This window comes from Moschus berezovskii, chromosome 8 (assembly GCF_049115385.1).
Source record: "Moschus berezovskii isolate FMDL1 chromosome 8, NW_MosBer_1.0, whole genome shotgun sequence".
Taxonomy (NCBI): Eukaryota; Metazoa; Chordata; class Mammalia; order Artiodactyla; family Moschidae; genus Moschus; species Moschus berezovskii.
The window spans coordinates 38,888,931-38,912,551 of record NC_142467.1 but is presented as its reverse complement, the minus strand read 5'-3'; the positions used below and the strand labels follow the sequence as shown (position 1 = coordinate 38,912,551).

Here is a 23,621-nt window from a genome sequence, read left to right as displayed (position 1 = left end):
CATGAATCAAAGCACGCCAGGCCTCCCTGTCCATCACCAACTCCCGGAGTTCACTCAAACTCATGTCCACAGAGTTGGTGATGCCATCTAGCCATCTAATTCTCGGTCGTCCCCTTCTCCTATACCAATAATACTAGGACTCAGGAATCTGTTCTAGTTCAACTGTCTAGAAATTTAATGTTTAAGATCCATATTTTATTTAAAAGTTACATTTTATTAGTAAATTGTAAAGAAAATAAAGCTCCAGGGAGGTCTAACCTATCACTAATCACACCATCAGCCCCAGCCTAATCACGTAAATTAAATACCTTCTGGAAGGTCCCAGAGAAACCAGAGTTCAGACAAGTCTGTTTCTTCCTGTGTAACGACTTTCTGTTCTGTGTTCCCAGAACCCAGGGTTCCCTGAAGAAGCCTTTGGGGCATCTCAGCCACACTCTTCCTGCGATCACTGCAGATCCTCTTTTATTTATATACATCCAGTGGATTGGGGTCTGTTTGTTTCTAACCACTCTAGACATATTTTTGCTGTTTGGAGAGTTAAGGTGTGTGTGTGTGTGTTTTTCTGACTTCTAATTTACTTTTCGAGGGAGACATGACTATCTCTTTGAAAGATCTGTTGGGGCATCTCAAAGACAAATTAGCTAAGACTGAGGTTACAAGGACAGGCCTAGTAACTGTCATTGAGGAGAGATGTTTCCCACAGATGAAGACCCTGTGGATATTAAAATCAAGCTGGGGTTTCAATGACTCAGGATCATAAGGGCAAAGGCATGGCTCTGCATCATTGTGGCTCTCCTCTGAAATAAGCATCTTCTTACTTGGGTGCATCTGGAGTTAACTAGGGTGGAAAGCAGAGCAGTAGGGTGGGGAAGGCTGTGAGCCTAGGAGGCAGTCTGCCTAACTCCCAGGCTGAGCTCTGTGACCTTGAGCAAATTACTGAACATCTGTGGATCTCAGTTCCTCACAGAGATGTTGTAGGACTTTGAGGAATTACTGTGGTCAGGTCTTTTTTCTTTTTAAAAATATATTTATTTATTTATTTGGCTGCACCAGGTCTTAGCTGTGGCATGTGGGATCCGTGATTGACCTTGTAGTTGTGGCATGTAGGACCTAGTTCCCTGACCAGAGATTGAACCCAGGGCCCCTGCATTGGGAGCTCGGAGTCTTAGCCATTGGACCACCAAGGAAGCCCCAGGGTCAGGTCTTATAATAAATTGTGCCTGGCACACAACAAATTCTCAGCAAGGATTAGCTGCTGCTATTATTACCTTCATCATCATTATTATGCTGGAGCAGTACATAATGGACACCAGCTGATTCTTTTCTATGTGCTGGCATTCTATATAAGGTTTCATTTTTTTTTTAAGGTTTTCTGCTAAAAATAAAACTGAAAAACCAGTGGACAGCTTCATTTTCACATCAAGAGCTTTTAAGACTAAATGACACCCAATATTAACACCAGACTCTTCTTATTCTGAAGCATGAATCAGGAGTGTCACATGGATAAGGAAAAAAAAGCTCAAGGATGCAATCTCAGGCCAGATGATGTGGCGCTGAAGGGAGTGTTTCTACCTCTTCTTTGCCCTTCACGTTGAAAGGAGTCTATGCAATCCTTCACTTATTCACTTTCATTCTCATTGTCCATCAGTGGAATATGTTAAAGGTATTAGCCAATGCAACTAGGTCATCATCCTTAGAACTGGATCATCACTGAGAACTGGTAGCTCGGTTGGTAGAGGGTCTTAGAAGAGTAATGGGAACACATATTGAAAACTATTTACATTTACAGTGATTACATTCTGTGATCTTGAACTGCCTGGGTTCAGATCCTGAGCTTTGCCCCTTATGAGCTCTGTGACCTCTGCCAGAGAGGTTATGTGATTTACCCAAGGTCATACAAAGAATGACAAAACTAGACCTGGGATCCAAGGCTCTTGACCAAAGATTGCATAGGCTGCCCACGGGGCTAGGTTCAATTTGCAGATGTGCTTAGTTTGGACTGTACAAGGTTTTGAAAAAATATTTGACTGGGCTGACACAATTTAAAGGAATGGGGAGATTTCACCCGAAACTCTGGACTTACTGCTTCTGTTTCCTCATCAATGAAATAGAAGTCATTATAACATCTATCCCTGAATATTGGCATGAGAACTGCAAATAATCCCCAGCAGCTCTGAGCACAGGGCCTCGCATGTTGAACCTGCACAGCGAGCTATTATCATCAGCATGAAAGCAGGGATTGAAAGATTTCTCTCAGTCTCCACTCTAGGACTCTTTCTCCTAGCAACTCAGTTATATCTCCGTCACATCTCTGCATTAGGAATCCGTGCATTTAAAAGCACTAAAGCAGCCACTAATTCTGACTCAGAGAGGAGCCTTGAGAGGGGTTATAGCATGAGAAGAGGAATTACTCAGTGTGAGGCTGTGGCAGGCACTTTCCAGTGGATTTAAACTGATCCACTTAAATAATCCTCAGAGCAACTCAGGAGGTCACTCAGGTTCCCAGTGTCTAAGTCTTATTCCTCAAACTACTCTGTATGTTTCTGGCATACACCTGGTACCCCATGCCTTGAAATATTTACCATCACCTATCACCATACCATGTGGAGTGCTGGAGACTGCCTCATGCCCCACTAGGAAGCTGGTACAGAGATGCAAGAGGAATCACTGAAGGTCACATGGTAAGTAACAAGCCTGGGACTTGTGGGCAGACTGGCTGCTCACGACTGTTCTTAGTTTGCAGATGGGCTTAGTTTGGCCTGCATCACATTTTAGAAAAAATTATTTGCCAAAATTAAAAAAAAAAAGGTGTTAAAGTTTAAAAAAATTTGTGATATTTCACATGGAATTCTGGATTCGTGGCTCCTTAGAGGGTCTGGCCTCCCTCGGCCTCAGTCTCACAGAGGAACAGTGGCTGGAGCCGAGGGGCCTTTACCCTTATCTGGGGCAAGGACTTTAGTTCATCCTCATCCCAAGGCTAAGGGACAACCATCAGTGTTCCTATTCTGCAGCCTGTTGTGTAACTAATTTTATTATGCAACTTAAGTATTATGTTACACTGGAATGTGTGACTCTACAATCACAACCAGGGTCTTTCCAGCCTTCCCCAGGGCCGTCTAGAGTACTGGACTAAATGAATCAGAACAGCTTCTAATGGGTAGAACTGTGTCCTTTCCCTCCACCTCCCCAAAGATATGTTAAAGTCCTAATCCCCAGGGCCTTTGCATGTGACCTTATTTAGAAATAGGATCTCCTTCGAAGATATTATCAAGATAAGATCATCTTTAATTAGGATGGACTCTACTCCAGTGTCCTTATTTAAAATGCATAACCAACAAGATCCTACTATATAGCACATGAAACTCTGCTCAATGTTATGTGGCGGCCTGGATGGGAGGAAGTTTGGGGGAGAATGGATTCATGTATATGTATGGCTGAGTCCCTAAGCTGTTCACCTGAAACTAACACAACATTGTCAATTGGCTACACTCCAATATAAAATAAAAAGTTTAAAAGGAAAAAAAAAAAATAGAAAGAGGAGCAGAGACATAGGTACAGACCCAGAGGACAGATGGCCATGTAAAGTTGGACACAAACTAAGCAACAAAGGAACATCTAGGGCTACCAGAAGCTGGAAGAAGGAAGGAAGGACGCTGCCCTAGAAGCTCTGGAGGGAGAACAGCTCCACAAATACTTTAGACCTCTAGCCTCCAGGAGTGAGAGAGAGTAAAGCATCTGTGGCTTTAAGTGCCCCAGGTTGTGGAACCGCAGCCCTAAGAAACGAATACACAACCTTGTCACATATCCTGTTCATTTCCGGTTCTCAGAGCCTGCTTTCATCTTTGTCCTCCTTCGTTTCTGCTTCCCTGTCTCTCTCATCCATCTCCAGGAGGACACCTCTATCCCCCTTCTCCCTGTCTCAGGTCCACTATGGACTCTGAACCTGACTCATGTCTCCCAGGATGAAAAGACCCCGGATGCAGTTCTGAATTTGGCAGGTGGGGAGGTGACATGGGAGAGTGACTATCTGTGGGTGTTGATAAGGTTACTGCTGGGCGGCATAGTTTCCAGGCTGCCAGAAACAGCTGCGGGAGCCTGAAATCCTAGCACCAATCACTGCAGTACCACCTTTGGAAGCTGTGAGAACAACAGGCCTGCCCAGGACTTTGTGTGAATTGGCCCCGACACCTCTCCCTCTACAGCATCTCAAAATCGACTCTAGTATCTTCTTAGCATTCAGCGCAGCCCTCGCCGGTGAAGCTTAGACAGGCTGTTTGGTCCCTGCAAAGCAGGGTGCTGACAGCTTTTTTCCTTTTCTCTTCCTCATTACTTAATCTGTCTACTTCCTGATACTAATGGATTTTTAAATGAGCCTGGGACAATTGATAGCATTTCCCTATTAAAACCAAATAACCCTCATTCACCCTTTACACAGCCACTGGGGTGTGTGTGCCGGGGTGCCGGAGTCCAGCTAGATGTGAGTTTTCAGCTGTCCTGCCTCTGACCATCTCTGTCTGACCATCCTATGCCACCCCTTCTCATGGGACATGGCTCCTGCAGAGGTGCTGGGAGATGTAGGAGTGACTTCTAGAAGCCAGAGGAGCGGTGCTGGCTGAGATTTCTGAGCAGACAGAGGGATAGAGTCAGAGACAGGATTTTTTCCTAATCCTCTGTGATGTCAACTGGTTTAATAAGCACTGAATCTGGATGCTGCCCTCTGACTAGGGAGAGATCCTTATACAGTCGTAGTAATTGATAGAAAGTTTGAGAGACAGTGGGCTGAGGGTCTGCAGAAGTATATCCTCTTATTTTTTATTATTATAAATGAGTATAAATACAAGAATATAGCTACTGCTTATTGAGTGTCTGCTGTGTGCTCCACCCTGTGCTTGGAACCTTACAGAAATTACCTCTAATCCTTGTAAGAAGATTTGAGAAGGATAATCGCTCTTTTTTACAGATGAGGAAATAGACATGCACAGAAGTTAAACAACTTAACCAAGACAGCACATTTAGTAAATGTCAGGACTGAATCTAGGTAGTGTGGATCTGAAGCCATGTTCTTTCTGTTCCTCTAGGAGTGACATATTGCATTTCCTGGAGGGAGTGCAAAGTACCTAACCACAGCTTTGGGGACTGTGCTGAAGGCTATGTTAGAGAATTGATAAATGGTGAAGGTGCAGAGGAAAGTTTATTTACTCATTGTCTTATCTCCGAGGGAGAAGTGCCTAGGAGTAGTAGCCCCACTATCTACATAGAATTCTGTCTTCTCAGACCTCAGTGCCCATCTACAGAAGATTCAAGGTCACCCTGAGAGAATGCTTTCCTCATTGCATGACAGCAGGAAGGAGGCGGCGGGAGGGTCACTCTTTCTCCTACAATCCAGCAACCCTCTCTGTGCTACAAGAGTCAAACCCCAACTCCTGTTTCAGTTCCACACCTCTTTCCTGTGTCATGTCTTATTTTTTCCTCGTTGCCACTGGGTGGGGTGGCGCCCTCTCTTGTCACTATTGTCCCTGCCACACAGAGAAGGATACTCTCTGAGAATGAAGAAACTTGCTCAAGATGAACATCTCAGCTAGTTGTGGCCCTGGGTCCCAAATCCACACCCTTTGACTTCATGTATTTTCCTGGCAGAAGCCAAGAACCTGCAGAGCTGGATGAAGGAATGAGTTCTGCTTTGGAACAGGGCTCTTGACCATGGAAAAAGAAGACGAGTTCAGCACTGGGTTTGCTGCAAGAGAGAAGAGAGCATAAGTGAGCACATGTGAGGGTCACAGATGGCATCCTCCAGCCAGCCAACTGGCAGACTACTACCAGAGACAACCCAACTTGGCCACATTCTATCTCATTCCAACATGCCCTTCTTTTGGCAGTCTTCAAAGCTGACTGAGGTTGTTGAACTCCACAAAGGCTAAGTTCCTGGGTATCAGTGCAAATAGCAACATGGGAATTAAATTCCTTCTTCCTCCAAGGCTCAAGATGATCTCCGATCTTTTATGTGCTGGTAGCAGGAATGGAGGGTGGAGAAGGAATGTAGATTGTTATTAAAGAAAGAATAAGAAGATGCTCTGAATTGCTCTGCTGTGGTTGCTCTTATGCACCTGATGGTGGGGTCTACACAAAATCTCATTCTAGAACCCCTCATCACGTCTTAAGCTAAACAAATCATCATCTCATAGTTTTCCAGGCCTGTTTCCAACTCTGGGCATACTTACACACCAGTCTCACACAAAAGCTTAACAAGTGCCATTCTAAAAGCTTCAGATGACTTAATCAACTTGGCTTCTTTCTAACCAACCAGCATAGTGCCAAACCTATGCCTCCATCACTTAGTGAATGGTTCTGCCATTCACTCAGTTGCCCAGCAACTTGGGCTTCATTTTTCAACTCTCCCCCTTTCATGTTCAATAACTTCTCTTGGTTCTACTTTACAGAATTCCTAGAACACATCTATACCTCTCCACGGGCACTCGTCTTGTCTAATCCATCACCCACACTCTTGTCTTTATAGGATGTTTCCCTCATTCCCTCCACCACTACTGTTAGACTCCAGAACCTTCCTGCACTCTGCTGGCAGCATGATTTTGATTATGTTACAAACTTCCTTAAAGCACAGGGAATGATATCCAATCACTTGGGATAAATCATAATGGAAAAGAATATTTAAAAAATTGCATATATGTGTATAACTGGGTCACTTGGCTGTATAGCAGAGATCAACACAACATTGTAAATCATCTATATTTCAATAAAACAAAACAAATTAAACCCAAACCCTCTATCATGGCTTCTCATCAATCCTCCAGATAAATGAACATGAGGAAATAGACACTCTCAGAAGTTTAATGACTGAACCAAGATTGCACACCTAGTAAATATCAGTACTGACTCCAGGTAATCTGAATCCAAATCCATGTTCCTTCTGTTCCTCAAGAGTAATTTATGGCACTGGCTGGAGGGAGCATAAATTAAGTAAACATATTCAGGTTCTGTGCTCAAGGCTACCTTAGAGGATTGACAAATGTTGAATGTACAGGGGAGAGTTTATTTATCCATTGTCTTATCCACGTGGGAGAAGAAGTATCTGGGAGTGGTAGCACACAAAGAGCCCTATTACTGTCCCTTCTCCCTCAAAAATACCTGCGTCAGTACCATCAGCCACCTACTCCCATCGCCCCTGTACTTATGCCCTGGAAGAATCTGCCCCTTATATTTTTAATTGCGTGTTGTCTTTTTTTTTTTTCCCAGACAGAGAGCTCTAGGAAGCTGCAGACTGTTCATTATTAAGCACTGCACCAGGCATGTGGTGGGCACTTAATAAATATTTACTGCTTTCTTTTCCTTTCCTCTCAATTTCATTGGTACTGACCATTTCAGGCAATAGCGAGCTCCTCTCAACACATCCCCAGTGGCCTGCCTTTATCTCCCCCTCAAGTTCTCCTGTCCTTCCTGCTCAGAAAAAGTTGTTTCAGGCTCATGCCACTTCAAAACATTTGACAAAAAACAGAGAGAAGCTTAGAGTTGTTTTCTTTTTTCCTTGAGTCTTCCATAGTGACAGGATGAACTGAGCATGTAATGGATTTGAGTTGCCATGGTAACTGATAATGGTCTAGTCCTTTCAGTTTCTTTGCAGGGGAAAAATATATTTCTTTTTCCATAACTAGCAAAAGATGAGGATTTATCTTACCATCTACTAGATACCTAACAGCCCAGAGGACTTATCCTCAATTACCTGGTGCTTTCATTCCATTCCATTCCAGAAACTCTTGGCTGCTGATCAGAATGATTCATCAGAACTGATACTGTTGCTGGTGCCATCCCCTTGGTTGTCACTCTGAAGCCCCACAAAGGCTTGGCTGGGGGAATTCTGAACTCTTTGGCAGAAGGGGTCTGGAGCAAGGAGTACATGTGTGTGCACACATGCCTGTGTGTGTGTTTGTTGGGGGAACTGGTAGAAGGGAAGATGTGCTTTGTATTTTTGTTCTGGCTGAACTGGGTGATTTCACCTAATAATTCAGGGGCTCTCTAAACATGAAGGCTTAACTTTAAAGATCAGAAGAAGATTCTTGGAAGCTCAGGATCAGTACATATCCTCTAATTGGCTACATGTGTAGGAGTTAAAGACGGCTGCTCAGAGCCAGCTTAGACTCTAAGTAGGGCAGCCACGTTTCCAATCTTACATTAAAAAAAAAAAAAAGATCTTTACATAAAAAGTCATTTGTGCATACAAGAGAATAAAGATACACTTGAGCCAGTTCAAACTCTAGGGGGCAGGTCCCCCTCATTTTTTTGTTCTAGGAAAAAGAGAAAATCTGATTACTTCCACATGGCCTTTAGATTTCCCTGGGTCATTTCACATTTGGGTTGCTGATGCAATGAGGTGGGCACAGTGGATTACCCTGATATCCAGAGAGGCTAAACGACATACTGAAGGTCAAAGAGCAAGCTCGTGACAGGCTCCATGAAAATTCAGGGCTTTAAATTTGAAATTCAATGACTCTTACCCATCATAAAAGCATATCCTTTCAGGAGAGAGCTGGACCTTCTGACAGTAGTCACCTTCTTCGCTGACCATAATATAAATATTCATGGGAAAAGTCTCTGACGCAAGACAGTTAAGTGCAAGAAAGCTAGTGAGTCTTCTAGAAGATTCTCTGTACTCATATTGTGAGTCCATACTCATATTGTGAATTGAGTTTGCTGCTGATGCTATAACCCCATTTACTCTCCACAGCAAGACAGTTTGGTCAGTACTAAAGCAATCCTGTTTTAACAATATATAGAGAGAGACTCAAAAAGGTTAAGGATCTTGCCCAAGGTCAAGGAGTTAACAGTGTGTAGAACCAAATATGAGGAGAAGAGAAAATGGAAGTAGGAAGGGGAGAAAGGAAAATTCTTATGGGTAAATATTTACCTACCACATTCTGGGCCCTGTGCTAGGCACTTTCACATTCAGAATCTGGTTTAATCACAGAGTATCCCTGTGAGATGGACATTTATCCTCTGCAGATATTTATCTTCTGAAGGATGAAACTGAGGTTCAGTAGTTTAAACTACATTCTGGAGATCATGCAGCACGTAAATAGCAAAGCAGAACTATCAGCCTCATTCGAGTTGGTCAGGCAAAGCCTCTGCTCTTGGTTTTTCTTAGATTTTGTCTCTCATATATAAGTGACATCAATTTTGAAAGGCTACAGTGGAACAAACAGCTGTGAGACAACTGTAGGACTGAAAAAAAAAAAAAGTAGGAGAGCTCACTATGTATGGACTTAAGGAGTAAGAACACAGGAATTCTCAGAGCTCAACAACTGTTCTAAGACGTTCAGCATAATGGACCCTGAGTTGTGCTGGTGAAAGGCATCACTACCCATCACTAATTAGCTGTGTGATATTGGGAAAATTGTCTACCCTCTGGGCTTCTGTCTTTATATGTGAAATCTGGTGGTTGGACTAGAGGAGTATTGGCAGAGAGACTTCAAACCACATGCCGATGCTGATTTATTAATATGTAGTGGTTGCCTGGAACACTGTGTTATGAAGGATCCTGAGGCTGCACCTGTGCCATGATCATCAGGGATCCTCACCTTGGGCATCAGAGGTGAGAGTGGGGGCACACATGCCATAGATTTGCCATCGCCAGACTGATGAGTAATGAACACTTATAACCTTATCTTAGTTTATTCACTCGGTTTCTTGCAAAGCGATTTCTATTTTTGAGCTATAGTTTCCTCAGTGATAAATTATTCTACTCTCCGTGGATCTTTGTTGTTAAGCTACAAGGAAAACTCCTACACCCCCCCCACCTCCCAACCTAACCAAGTGAGGAATTGGCTGGAAAAAATCCTCCTTTTCAGCTCCATGATGATTTCATAGACTTCAGTCATTCCAAAGTTTTGCTAGCTGTATCTTTCCATACAGAAGAACTGTGAATCCTTCAGTCTCTCTCCTTTTTCTTAATCATTACAATGATAATCATTACAATGGTAAGAAGAATGATGGTAGGATAGAAAGAAGGTTTTTTCTTTTTTTAAAATTTATTGAAAAAATGTAAAGTTTATCATTTTGGAAAGGAGGCAGCGTCTATCCATTTTAAACCTGACTGAAATGGACAGAAGCATGATCAAGGGAATCAAAGGAACGGTGGGCTTGTCATTAAATACATAAATACAGCGATAAAGTTTTTTCAAAAACTTAATGAAGAAATGTAGTTTAGGATGAAAGGTTCCAAAGTGTGATCTGAAGAATATGGGGTTTCTTGGAAATACTGCAGGGGCAGCTGTAGGGGACAGGGGTGTGTGTGGGGTTTGGCTGGGTGGCCACTGGTTTCATTTTTCAATCTACACTCCTTAGCTCCTCAATTTTTCCATGCAAAATTTAGTTGTGATTAAACACTGTAGGTTTGAAAATCATGCATTTAGGTAAATAAAAGAGAGTACCATTGCACATAACAGCCAAATAAATAACCAGATCCATTTATATGGAGTGCTTTAAAGAATTGTTAAGACAAAATAATTGATTCGAAAACTGGACCAATTTCTGAAGGAAAAGGTGAAAGATTGCTGCCGGGGGAGTCTGTGCCCTTATCTAGCATTATGGTGAGGAAACATCTTGTCCTTTTCTGGGAAACATACATTAGGTAGAACTGATGACAAGTCTGTATTCCCAGTCTTGCAATTGCTCTCACGTAGATGGCACCCTGCTTGTTCTGAATACTCTTTCTAGAAGCACCCTCGTTATTGACATAGAAAATAGCACGCTTGCTCCTGAACTGGTAGGAGGATTGAAGAAGTAGCAAGTACTCAGAATTAATTAACTCTGATTTACAAAGCAGCACCACTGACACACACAATAATTAACATCTCACATTAGTTATTATTCTATTTGCTTTGCTAAGCAACACATACACACACAGAAAAAGTGTTATTCATACTGTGATCTGGAGAATGTTAAGGCTTTCTTGGGAGCACTTCAGGAAGAGCTGTAGGATAGAGAAGTTGTTTTGAAAACTGAAAGGAACAGAGGATTTTAAATGGATGATGCCTACCATTTATCTAACACCTATTATATGGAACAGATCATCACAAATAACTGAATAATGCTAATGGCAACTAATAGTTATTGAGTCCTCCTCTTGTGCCAGTACTAGTGTAAACATTTTATATATATGTATTAATTAATTTAACCCACATACCAGCCTTATACGTGCTCTTATGATCCTAATTTTTACAGATGAAGAAATCAAGGCATAAAGTATTACAAAGTAAGTGGCAAGATTAGGATTGAAATGTAGACTGACTTTCAGATCCTGTGATTTGAATGACTGCACTATGGTTTCTTTTGTTTGTTTTTTAAGAAGTTGAATATTTTGTTATTAAACTGTTTCTTATTTTCCTGAAGGTTATTTGCTTCATTGTATAAAAATAGCACCAGCAAACACAGTGTATTGCAAAATTAAGACAGTAATGCTTTTCACTGGACACTATACAACTAACAAACTTTTCTCCCCTTTCAGTTATTTCCAGTGGGAATATTATTGAGTACTTTGACCCAACTCTAGGGATGGCTATAAGCAAGTTACAATATTATATGAGACTGAAGATACCAATATTATCCTTGAATTATAAAATTTTTATAAATAGTTTTACCATAGATAATTTCAGGAAATCTGAATATTATAACTAGAGACTAGCCTAAAAATCACGGGGTGCTGTGAAAAAGATGGTGTTTATCTGAAGTCATTAGGAAGTTAAGGGGTATTTTTCAGGAAACATTGTTACAAGTAGTTCCTTTTGCTACAAGTTGCTTTTAAAACATATATCACTGCTAATTTAAGATAACTATGCTAGATTAAGTTGTTTCAAATACTATGGCTTAATTTATAAAGTTCTTTAAAGAAAATATCTTATTAAACCCTTACAACAATCCTCTCACTTTATAGAAGAGAAAATTGAAGGTCACAAAAAGAAAAAACACTTGCCCGTTAAGTCATGTAACTAGAAAATTATACAAATAGGCTTTGAGTTCATATTTGAATCCAAAGTTTGTGGTAATTTCTGTTGTAGTCTCTCACGTATAGTATACCATATAGCCATTTTCTGTTACATACATACAGACATAGAAGAAACTGATGGTATGATGACAAAAATCTATCAGAGAGCATCAGCATCATCTTTCTGAATGCCATCAATGTCAATTCCTAATTACTGAATACATGTTTAACAGAGAAAAAAGTTGCCAGGAAATAAATGTTTTGATGATCTGCGGTTTTAATCGGGCTCAGGATTTTATTGTTTCTAGCTTAGGAAAGAGATAATGAAAAGTCAAAACAGATAAGCTTTGTAAAGACAAGTAATCAGGGGTACAAATATAGATGTGAAATGAAACTCCAAGATGATGTGTTGCAAGTGTCTGTGGAAGTGAAAGATGTGTTCAGACACCGTGTTTTAGCAGATTGGGTCTTGTGTGATCTCCAAGCTATGCCTTGACTTTAAAATGATTGGTGTAACTCAATCTGTACTTAGTGACAAAGATTAGGTCACTGATGTGCAAATTCTAAGGAAGTATGGATTTTCTTTTTTGTGGCTGGGCTGACCACTGAATGAAGGCACCAGCAGAACCGTCCTAGAGATGACAGAGGCCAGAAGGTCACACTTGGCTGCCACTAAAGGAAGCAGGCAGTCTTGCTAGTCTGTTAGCACTACAGGGACCAAAACAGATGAGACTCATTGGGTGGCAGCCTCTCAAATGGGAAGAGAGAGCCAAAGTACATGGAACTGATACTCATTATAATTTATTTAATTTCCCCACAATTTTATTGGGATTTAATATACAATAAAATTACTTTGCCAACCAAGGTCCGTCTAGTCAAGGCTATGGTTTTTCCCGTGGTCATGTATGGATGTGAGAGTTGGACTGTGAGGAAAGCTGATCGCTGAAGAATTGATGCTTTTGAACTGTGGTGCTGGAGAAGACTCTTGAGAGACCCTTGGACTGCAAGGAGATCCAACCAGTCCATTCTAGAGGAGATCAATCCTGGGTGTTCATTGGAAGGACTGATGCTAAAGCTGAAACTCCAATACTTTGGCCACCTCATGCGACGAGTTGACTCACTGGAAAAGAGTCTGATGCTGGGAAAGGTTGGGGGTGGGAGGAGACGGGGACGACAGAGAATGAGGTGGCTGGATGGCATCACCGACTTGATGCACGTGAGTCTGAGTGAACTCCGGGAGTTGGTGATGGACAGGGAGGCCTGGCGTGCTGTGATTCATGGGGTCTCAAAGAGTCGGACACGACTGAGCGACTGAACTGACTGACTAACTGACTGAAACTATGTGTATTTAAGGTATACAATGTAACGAGTTTGACATAGTCTATATGCATGAAAGCATCACTGCAACCAAGATGATAACTACGTCCATCATCCCCAAAGCTTCTTTTTGCCCCTTTATAGGTCTCCATTCCTTACCATCCATTTCCTTTAGGAAACCACAGATTTGTTTTCTGTCTTACAGATGATTTACAATTGTCACAATTTTATATAAATGGAAGCACACAGTATAGATTTTTGTTTGTATTTTGATAGTGGTGGGGGTATATGTCTAGGTTTTACTCAGCATAATTATTTTGAGAATCATATATCCTGTGTGTGTCAATCATTGGTCCCTTTCTACTGCATGGATATGCCACAATTTACTTATTTACTTACTTGTTGATGAACATTTGGGTTGTTTTCAATTTGGGCTATTATAAATAAAAGCTGCTCTGAACACTTGTATACACCTGTGGATATATTTCTTTCTCTTAAGTAAATTCTTAGGAGGGAATAGCTCTGTTGAATAGTGGGTGTATGTTTAATTTCTTTTCTTTTCTTTTTTTAGAAACTGCTGGAGTGTTTTACAAAGGGATTTTTCCATCTTGGATTACCATCAGCAGTGTATGAGAGTTCTAGTTGCTCCACATTCTGGACAATACTTGCTATGTTTAGTCTTTTTAATTTTTAACCATTCTAGTGGGTTGTAGTGGTATACCATTGCAGTTTAATTAGCAATTCCTTAATGATGAAAGATTACACACCTTTTCATGTGCTTTTTACAATCTATAAACTTTTTTAAGGGGTAAGATATCAGTTCAAATCTTTTCCATTTTAAAAACTGGATTGTCTCATTGTTAGGTTACAGGTGCATGCTTAGTCTATTGGTCATGTTCAACTCTTTGTGACCCCATGGTCTGCAGCCCACCAGGCTCCTCTGTCTATGGGGATTCTCCAGGCTATGCCCTCCTCCAGGGAATCTTCCCAACCCAGGGATTGAACCCAGGTCTCCCACATTGCAGGCATATTCTTTACTATCTGAGTCACCAGGGAAGTCCAAGAATACTGGAGTGGGTAGCCTATCCCTTATCCAGAGGATCTTCCTGACCCAGGAATTGAACTGGGGTTTCCTGCATTGCAGGTGGATTCTTTACCAGCTGAGCTATCAGGGAAGGTAGGCTACAGGAGTTCTGTACATATTTTAGATAGAGAGCCTGTGTTGGACATATCTCAGGCAAATATCTTCACCCAGTCTACAGACTGCTGTTTAATTTTGTAACAATGTCTTTTAAAGTACAAAGCTTTAGATTTTGTGAAATCTGTATTATTGATTTTCTTCTTTTACAATTTAGGCTTTTTAATTTTTAACCATTCTAGTGGGTTGTAGTGGTATACCATTGCAGTTTAATTAGCAATTCCTTAATGATGAAAGATTACACACCTTTTCATGTGCTTTTTACCATCTATAAACTTTTTTAAGGGGTAAGAAATCAGTTCAAATCTTTTCCATTTTAAAAACTGGATTGTCTCATTGTTAGGTTATAGGTGCATGCTTAGTCGATTGGTCATGTTCAACTCTTTGTGACCCCATGGTCATATTTAAGAAATATTTGCCAAGCCCAAGGTCACTAAGATCCTCCACTTATTTTTTTTTCCTAGAAGTTTTGTAATTTTAGATCTCATATTTAGGTTTATAATCAACTATGATTTTTTGTTTGGGGTGTAAGTAAGGTTGAAAGATTATTTATTTTGCATATGACAATAACATTTTTTTCTAGCATCTATACTATAAAACGACAATCATCAAGACAGTACAGTACTGGCACAAAAACAGAAATAGAGATCAAAGGAACAGATAGAAAGCCAAGAGATAAACTCATGCACCTATGGTCAACTAATCTATGAAAATGGAGGCAAGGCTATACAGTGGAGAAAAAACAGTTTCTTCAATAAGTGGTGCTGAAAAAACTGGACAGCTACATTTAAAAGAATGAAAATAGAATACTCTTTAACACCACACACAAAAATAAAATCAAAATAGTTAAAGACCGAAGTGTCAGACAAGATACTATAAAGTCTCAGAGGAAAACACAGGCAGAACATTCTCTGACATAAATCATAGCAATCTCTTTTTGGAGCCATCTCCCAGAGTAATGAAAACAAAAACAAAAATAAGCAAATGGAATCTAAATAAACTTAAAAGCTTTTGCACAGCAAAGGAAACCATAAAAAAAAAAATGAAAAGACAACCCATAGAATGGGAGAAAATATTTGCAAATGAAGTAACTGACAAGGGATTAATCTCCAAAATATGCAAATAGTTCATGTAGCTCAATACAAAAAAAGGAAACAATCAAACAATGGGCAGAAAACCTAAATAGACATTTCTCTGAAGAAGACATACAAATGGCAAAGACACATATGAAAAGATGATAAGCATCACTAATTATTAGAGAAATGAAAATCAAAACTATAATGAGATATTACCTCACATCAGTCAGAATGGCCATCATCAAAAAATTCATAAACAAATGCTGGAGAGGGTGTGGACAAAAGGGAACCCTCTTACACTGTTTGTAGGAATGTAAATTGATACAGCACTATGGAAAACAGTATGGAGGCCACTTAAAAAACAAAAAATAGAGCTATTATATGACCTACTACTATGACTACTGGGTATATATCAAGAGAAAACCATAATTCCAAAAGATACATGTTCACTGCAGCACTATTTACAATAGCCAGAACATGGAATCAACTTAAATATCCATTAACAGAGGGGTGCATAAAGAAGATGTAATATGTATATACATTACATATATATATATATAGAATAGAATAGTACTCAGACATAAAAAGGAAAGAAATTGAGTCACTCTCATATAGAGTAAAGTAATTCAGAAAGAGAAAAGAAATATCGTATATTAACACATACATGTGGAATCTTGAAAAATAATAGACATGGTTCTAAATTTGGAAAGGAGTATGTCAAGGCTGTATATTATCAGCTTGCTTATTTAACTTACATGCAGAGAACATCATGTGAAATGTTGGACTGGTTGAAGCACAAGCTGGAATCAAGATTGCCAGGAGAAATATCAATAACCTCAGATATGCAGATGACACCACCCTTAGAGTAGAAAGAGAAGAGGAACTAAAGAGCATCTTGATGAAGGTGAAAGGGGAGAGTGAAAAAGTTGGCTTACAACTCAACATCCAAAAAACTAAGATCATGGTATCAGGTCCTATCACTTCATGGCAAACAAATGGAAAACAAAGGAAACAGTGTGAGACTTTTCTTTTTCTCTTGGGCTCGAAAATCACTGCAGCTGGTGACTGTAGCCATGAAATTATAAGATGCTTGGTCCTTGGAAGAAAAGCCATGACCAACCTGCTGCTGCTGCTGCTAAGTTGCTTCAGTTGTGTCCAACTCTGTGCGACCCCTAGACAGCGTATTAAAAAGCAGAGACATTACTTTGCTGACAAAGGTCCATCTAGTCAAAGCTATGGTTTTTCTAGTAGTCATGTACCGATGTGAGAGTTGGACCAGAAAGAAAGCTGAGCACCGAAGAACTGATGCGTTTGAACTGTGGTGTTGGAGAAGACTCTTGAGAGTCCCTAGGACTGCAGGGAGATCAAACCAGTCAGTCCTAAAGGAAATCAATCGTGAATATTCATTAGAAGGACTGATACTGAAACTGAAGCTCCAATAATTTGGCCACCTGATGAGAAGAGCCAACTCATTAGAAAGAAACCCTGATGCTGGGAAAGACTGAAGGCAGGAGGAGAAGGGGACGACAGAGGACGAGATGGCGGGATGGCATCACTGACTCAATGGACATGAGTCTGAGCAAGCTCTGGGAGATGGTGAAGGACACAGAAGACTGGCGTGCCGCAGTCCATGGGGTTGCAAACAGCTGGACATGACTGAGCGACTGAACAACAAAGGGGAGAAAGTGAGAGGCGGGAAGAACTGAGAGCCTGGGATTAACATATATGCATTATTGATACTCTATGCAAAATAGGTGACTAATGAGAATGTACTGTACAGAACTTGGACTTCTACTCAACGCTCTGTGGTAACCTAAATGGGAAGGCAATCAAAAAAAGAAGGAATGTTTGTATATGTGTAGCTGATTCACTTGGTTGTATAGTAGAAAGTAACAACATTGTAAAGCAACTATACTCTAATAAAAATAAATTCATAAATAATTTTTTCTCTATCACCATTTGTTGTGAAGATTATCCTTTTTCCCACTGAACTGCCTTGGTGCTTTTGTCAAAATCAATGCACATAAGTCGATTTCTCGGCTCTCTCTTCTGTTTTATTGATCTATGTGTACAGACTCACATGTGACTTGAAAGTTGTCATGCTTTCCCCAAGGCTCTTGATTGTTAGAATCTTTTTATTGATTTTAAAAGAAGACATGACCAAATCAAATGATAACAGGGGATGATTTAAAAATGGGTAGGGAACACATCGTTCTTCCCTGGTAACTCAGATGGTAAAGAATCTGCCTGCAATGTGGGGGACCTGGGTTCAATCCTTGGGTTGGAAAGATACCCTGAAGCAGAGAATGGCTACTCACTCCAGTATTCTTGCCTAGAGAATTCCATGGGCAGAGGAGCCTGGTGGACTGCTGTCCATGGGGGTCTCAAAGAGTCAGACATGACAGAGCAACTAACACTTTCAGGGAATATATTAGGCTGATGTTCATTGGAGTATAAGTTTTGTGAGAACGGAGACAATGTATTATTCACTCTATTGAAAGTGAAGTGAAGGTTGCTCAGTCGTGTCCAACTCTTTGTGACCCCATGGACTGTATAGTCCATGGAATTCTCCAGGCCAGAGTGCTGGAGTAGGTAGCCTTTCCCTTCTCCAGGGGATCTTCCCAACTCAGGGATCAAACCCAGGTCTCCACATTGCAGGCAGATTCTTTACCAGCTGAGCCACAAGGGAAGCCCAAGAATACTGGAGTGGGTAGTATTCAGTCTATTCCCAATGAGCTAATTGAAAGATTAGTACATGATGTCACTGGAAGATAGCTGAAAGAGGAATCAGGTCATCTGGGTCTAGTTCTGGCTTTGTCATTCACTAGTATTTGATCCTGGGTAGCTCATTTAATCCCTTATGATTATACAGCGGAAGTGAGAAATAGATTTAAGAGACTACATCTGATAGATAGAGTGCCTGATGAACTACGGATGGAGGTTCGTGACACTGTACAGGAGACAGGGATCAAGACGATCCCCATGGAAAAGAAAAGCAAAAAAGCAAAATGGCTGCCTGGGGAGGCCTTACAAATAGCTGTGAAAAGAAGAGAAGCGAAAAGCAAAGGAGATAAGGAAAGATATAAGCATCTGAATGCAGAGTTCCAAAGAATAGCAAGGAGAGATAAAAAAGCCTTCCTCAGCGACCAATGCAAAGAAATAGAGGAAAACAACAGAATAGGAAAGACTAGAGATTTCTTCAAGAAAATTAGAGATAGCAAGGGAACATTTCATGCAAAGATGGGGTAAATAAAGGACAGAAATGGTATGGACCTAAAAGAAGCAGAAGATATTAAGAAGAGGTGGCAAGAACACACAGAAGAACTGTATAAAAAAGATCTTCATGATCAAGATAATCATGATGGTGTGATCACTCACCTAGAGCCAGACATCTTGGAATATGAAGTCAAGTGGGCCTTAGAAAGCATCACTACGAACAAAGCTAGTGGAGGTGATGGAATTCCAGTGGAGCTATTTCAAATCCTGAAAGATGCTGCTGTGAAAGTGCTGCACTCAATATGCCAGCAAATTTGGAAAACTCAGCAGTGGCCACAGGACTGGAAAAGATCAGTTTTCATCCCAATCCCAAAGAAAGGCAATGCCAAAGAATGCTCAAACTACCACACAATTGCACTCATCTCACACGCTAGTAAAGTCATGCTCAAAATTCTCCAAGTCAGGCTTCAGCAATATGTGAACCGTGAACTTCCAGATGTTCAAGCTGGTTTTAGAAAAGGCAAAGGAACCAAAGACCAAATTGCCAACATCTGCTGGATCATGGAAAAAGCAAGAGAGTTCCAGAAAAACATCTATTTCTGCTTTATTGACTATGCCAAAGCCTTTGACCTGTGGATCACAATAAACTTTAGAAAATTCTGAAAGAGATGGGAATACCAGACCACCTGACCTGCCTCTTGAGAAACCTGTATGCAGGTCAGGAAGCAACAGTTACAACTGGACATGGAACAACAGACTGGTTCCAAATAGGAAAAGGAGTACGTCAAGGCTGTATATTGTCACGATGCTTATTTAACTTATATGCAGAGTACATCATGAGGAATGCTGGGCTGAAAGAAGCACAAGCTGGAATCAAGATTGCTGGGAGAAATATCAATAATTCCAGATATGCAGATGACACCACCCTTATGGCAGAAAGTGAAGAGGAACTAAAAGCCTCTTGATGAAAACTAAGATCATGGCATCTGGTCCCATCACTTCATGGGAAATAGATGGAAAAACAGTGGAAACAGTGTCAGACTTTATTTTTTTGGGCTCCAAAATCACTGCAGATGTTGATTGCAGCCATGAAATTAAAAGACGCTTACTCCTTGGAAGGAAAGTTATGACCAACCTAGATAGCATATTAAAAAGCAGAGACATTACTTTGCCAACAAGTTCTGTCTAGTCAAGGCTATGGTTTTTCCTGTGGTCATGTATGGATGTGAGAGTTGGACTATGAAGAAAGCTGAGAGCCGAAGAATTGATGCTTTTGCACTGTGGTGTTGGAGAAGACTCTTGAGAGTCCCTTGGACTGCAAGGAGATCCAACCAGTCCATCCTAAAGGGGATCAGCCCTGGGTGTTCATTGGAAGGACTGATGCTAAAGCTGAAACTCCAATACTTTGGCCACCTCATGCGAAGAGTTGACTCACTGGAAAAGATTCTGATGCTGGGAGGGTTTGGGGGCAGGAGGAGAAGGGGACGACAGAGAACGAGATGGCTGGATGGCATCACTGACTCGATGGACATGAGTTTGAGTGAACTCTAGGGGTTGGTGATGGACAGGGAGGCCTGGCGTGCTGTGATTCATGGGGTCGCAAAGAGTCGGACATGACTGAGCGACTGAACTGAATTGAGCTCATTTAATCTTCTAAACCTCCATTTCTGGAGAAAGGGGATTGTTAAAAATAGGTAGGTAACAGAAGACTTGAGAGTCAGTGTAGTAGGGATGCTAATGTGTGAGGTGGTGGCTATACCTGATGCTATGCTCTCTTTACAGTCTAATGGCTAACACAGAAAGTAGTTCAGTTTGCTTTATGTGGCAACAGAATTGGATTACTCAGTCTTAGCACTCCTGACCTTTTAGGCCTGACAGTTCTTTGCTGTGGGGGACTATCCTGTATACAGTATTTAGCAAGAACCCTGGCACTCTACATGGAGTGTCTGTAGCACTCCCTTCCCAAGTATAGCAGCCAGAAATGTACTCAACATCGTCAACTGTCTGCTGCTGCTACTGCCGCTAAGTCACTTCAGTCGTGTCCGACTCTGTGTGACCCCATAGACGGCAGCCCATCAGGCTCCCCCGTCCCTGGGATTCTCCAAGCAAGAACACTGGAGTGGGTTGCCATTTCCTTCTCCAATGTGTGAAAGTGAAAAGGGAAAGTGAAGTCGCTCAGTCATGTCTGACTCATAGCGACCCCATGGACTGCAGCCTACCAGGCTCCTCCGTCCATGGGATTTTCTAGGCAAGAGTACTGGAGTGGCTTGCCATTGCCTTCTCCGCGTCAACTGTCTACAAGGGAAAAAATCAGTGTGGTTGAGCACCACTGCTATAAAAGGTGCAAATGGTATTCAGTATAGTAGGCTGCAGGGAGACAGCATTTTCAATAGCAAAGGGACTTCATAATGGTCAGAATTACCCATGGGAGACTCAAGCTGTCTGTGGTGGACGTGGTGGTGAATGTGAATTTTCTAAAATATGTCAACACTAAGTGGCTAATCACAGTGGGTATTTAGATAATAAGCAGATACTCAAAGGAGGTAAAGCCTGACCTTTCTCAACTATGGTTTTCTCCTCTGTAACATGGGTAAAATTATGCCAACACCACAGGGCTCTGTAATGATCAAGTGAGATGATGCCCATAGAGCCCTCAGAATAGCACCCAGCACAGAGTACATGCTTAATGCGTGGTGATACTGTTGTTATTATAGAGGCAGGAACACCTGCACTCCAGACATACTTCCCTACATGGGAAGGCTTGGGCCTCTGTTCTTTCAGATGCCTACCTGACTGATCAAAGAATTGACAAGCAGAACACTAGTGGTGAAGGTCACTGTACCTCGATAAGCTTTAGCCTCTTTCTTGCACTTTTGCCTTCTGGTCTCTGCGTGTAAGCAGATGCAGGCAGGTCTATCCCCTGGTTTCCAGCCTCTCTTCTTCTTCTGATTCAATGTCCCCAGATAAGTGAATGACCTTGGACCTCTCCTGGGTCTGGTCACCTCTTTTCCTACCAGCATTTTTGGAATACCAGGTCAAGATTTAGAAGGGAAGGAGAGAGAGGAAGACAGACACAGAGGCAGAGAAAGCAAGAGCCAGGCAGGGAAGAAAAATAAGGGAGTCTTCAGTAAGGCCTGTGACTCGGCCTATTCCCTTTACTCCCGATACTATCAGGGATGTAGTACTTTGCAACGCTTTTATTGTTAGCCATTGTACACAATTTTTTTGAGAAACCTTTAAAGTGGCAGGATGATTAGTAGAGCTGGATTTGGGTCTCTTAGATTTCTGGGCTGAAAAATAACCATCAAATCATTAATTCAATCCATAATAATTTAGAGTATCTTTTATCAATAATTTTTTTTTTTTAATTCAAGAATCTGGGAAAGAATGTTGGACTGGCCTTACAGGGTCCTTTTTAAGCTCTAATTATTTTCTCTGACATGCATGGAGTTCTAGGCATGTGTGTGTGCGCTAAGTCACTTCAGTGGTGTCCGACTCTTTGTGACCCTATGGATTGCAGCCTGCCAGGCACCCCTGTACACTGCATTCTCCAGGGAAGAATACTGGAGTGGGCTGCCATGCCCTTCTCCAGGGGATCTTCCTGACCCAGGGATTGAACCCGCGGTTCTCATGCTTCCTGCATTGCCAGACAGGTTCTTTACCACTAGCGCCACCTGGGAAGCCTAGGCACCTGGGAACCTTCAAATATTTTGCATCCTTCATGATAAGAAAAACCTTGCCTGGTATCTGTCTGGTAGATCAACCTACAGTTTTTTTTTTTTTTTAATTTTTTTTCAAAAATTTCACCCCTTCTGGGATGACAGTTCATTTTTGAATAACACCTTAGTTTTAAATTATTTCATGAAAGAAACACAGGTGAGCATTCAAATAGCTTATATAGTGTCAAATAGCTTATTCAAACACTCTAAACATGATAATAAGAGAATAGTTTTGTCACCCACGAATGATGTGTCTAATTGTCTTTCACTGAATGTACAACAAGAAAATAAATCAGAGTTAGAATCTTTTTTTTTTTTTTAAAGATCATGACTTCTTGTGTTTTACTGAACTCAGTAAAGCATGGGTGAACATTCGAGTTCTTTCTAAATTTAGACTTCCCAAACATCAGAGTGCATGTTTTATAGATACCTCTGGCAATAGGCAGTGTAAGAACAGTCAACATATCTGCACCCAAAGGAATATCCAACTGTCTGCTCTTGCCTGAGCGCCCCCACCCCATCTCTAGCTCTACTCACCGTGTGCATGCAAGCATTTCCTTCTGTATCCTCCACCCCCTCCAAAGGCAGACTGTTTTATCTCTAAGAAGCGATTTCTCTGAAGTGGAAATCCACATGTTGCACCAATTTCCTCAACTTTGCTGCCGGGGTGGATACAGTCACTCGTCCCCAGGCTTGCTCTGACTCTGTCCTAGACTTTGCTTGTCCATTAGAATTCTGGCATCTTTGCACATCCACTGACGTCACTACCACAGCCACAACTGCAGAGGCAGCATCCGGGCCACTCCCAGAGGCATTCAGACCGAGTCTGCAGCTCTTTCATGAACATTCTCAGAGTTGCATCCTTGGGTAACAGAAGACAGTACCAGCAGTTTTAGGATATGATTCCAAAATTTTAAATGCAAAGGGAGAGATGAACTTCCATTCTTATTCTAGGCAAATCGGGCTATCACAGCACCTGCTCCCTTCAGCACACAAGTCAATACCTCTACTTACTTACTGCTAGCAGGCACTCTGCAAACACTTAGAACAGCAGTGTTGGTGAAAGGAGGTGTGACTGGGTTTTAAATTGTGTGCTTGCAGCT

The 23,621-nt window shown here is 41.3% G+C and overlaps 1 protein-coding gene across 1 annotated transcript in view; it reads right to left on the bottom strand.

Annotated features, from left to right (window-relative positions):
- ATP10B (ATPase phospholipid transporting 10B (putative)) overlaps positions 1 to 23,621 on the bottom strand; it is a 375,135-nt gene that overhangs the window by 191,277 nt on the left and 160,237 nt on the right. The gene's annotated exons all lie outside the window — the stretch shown is intronic.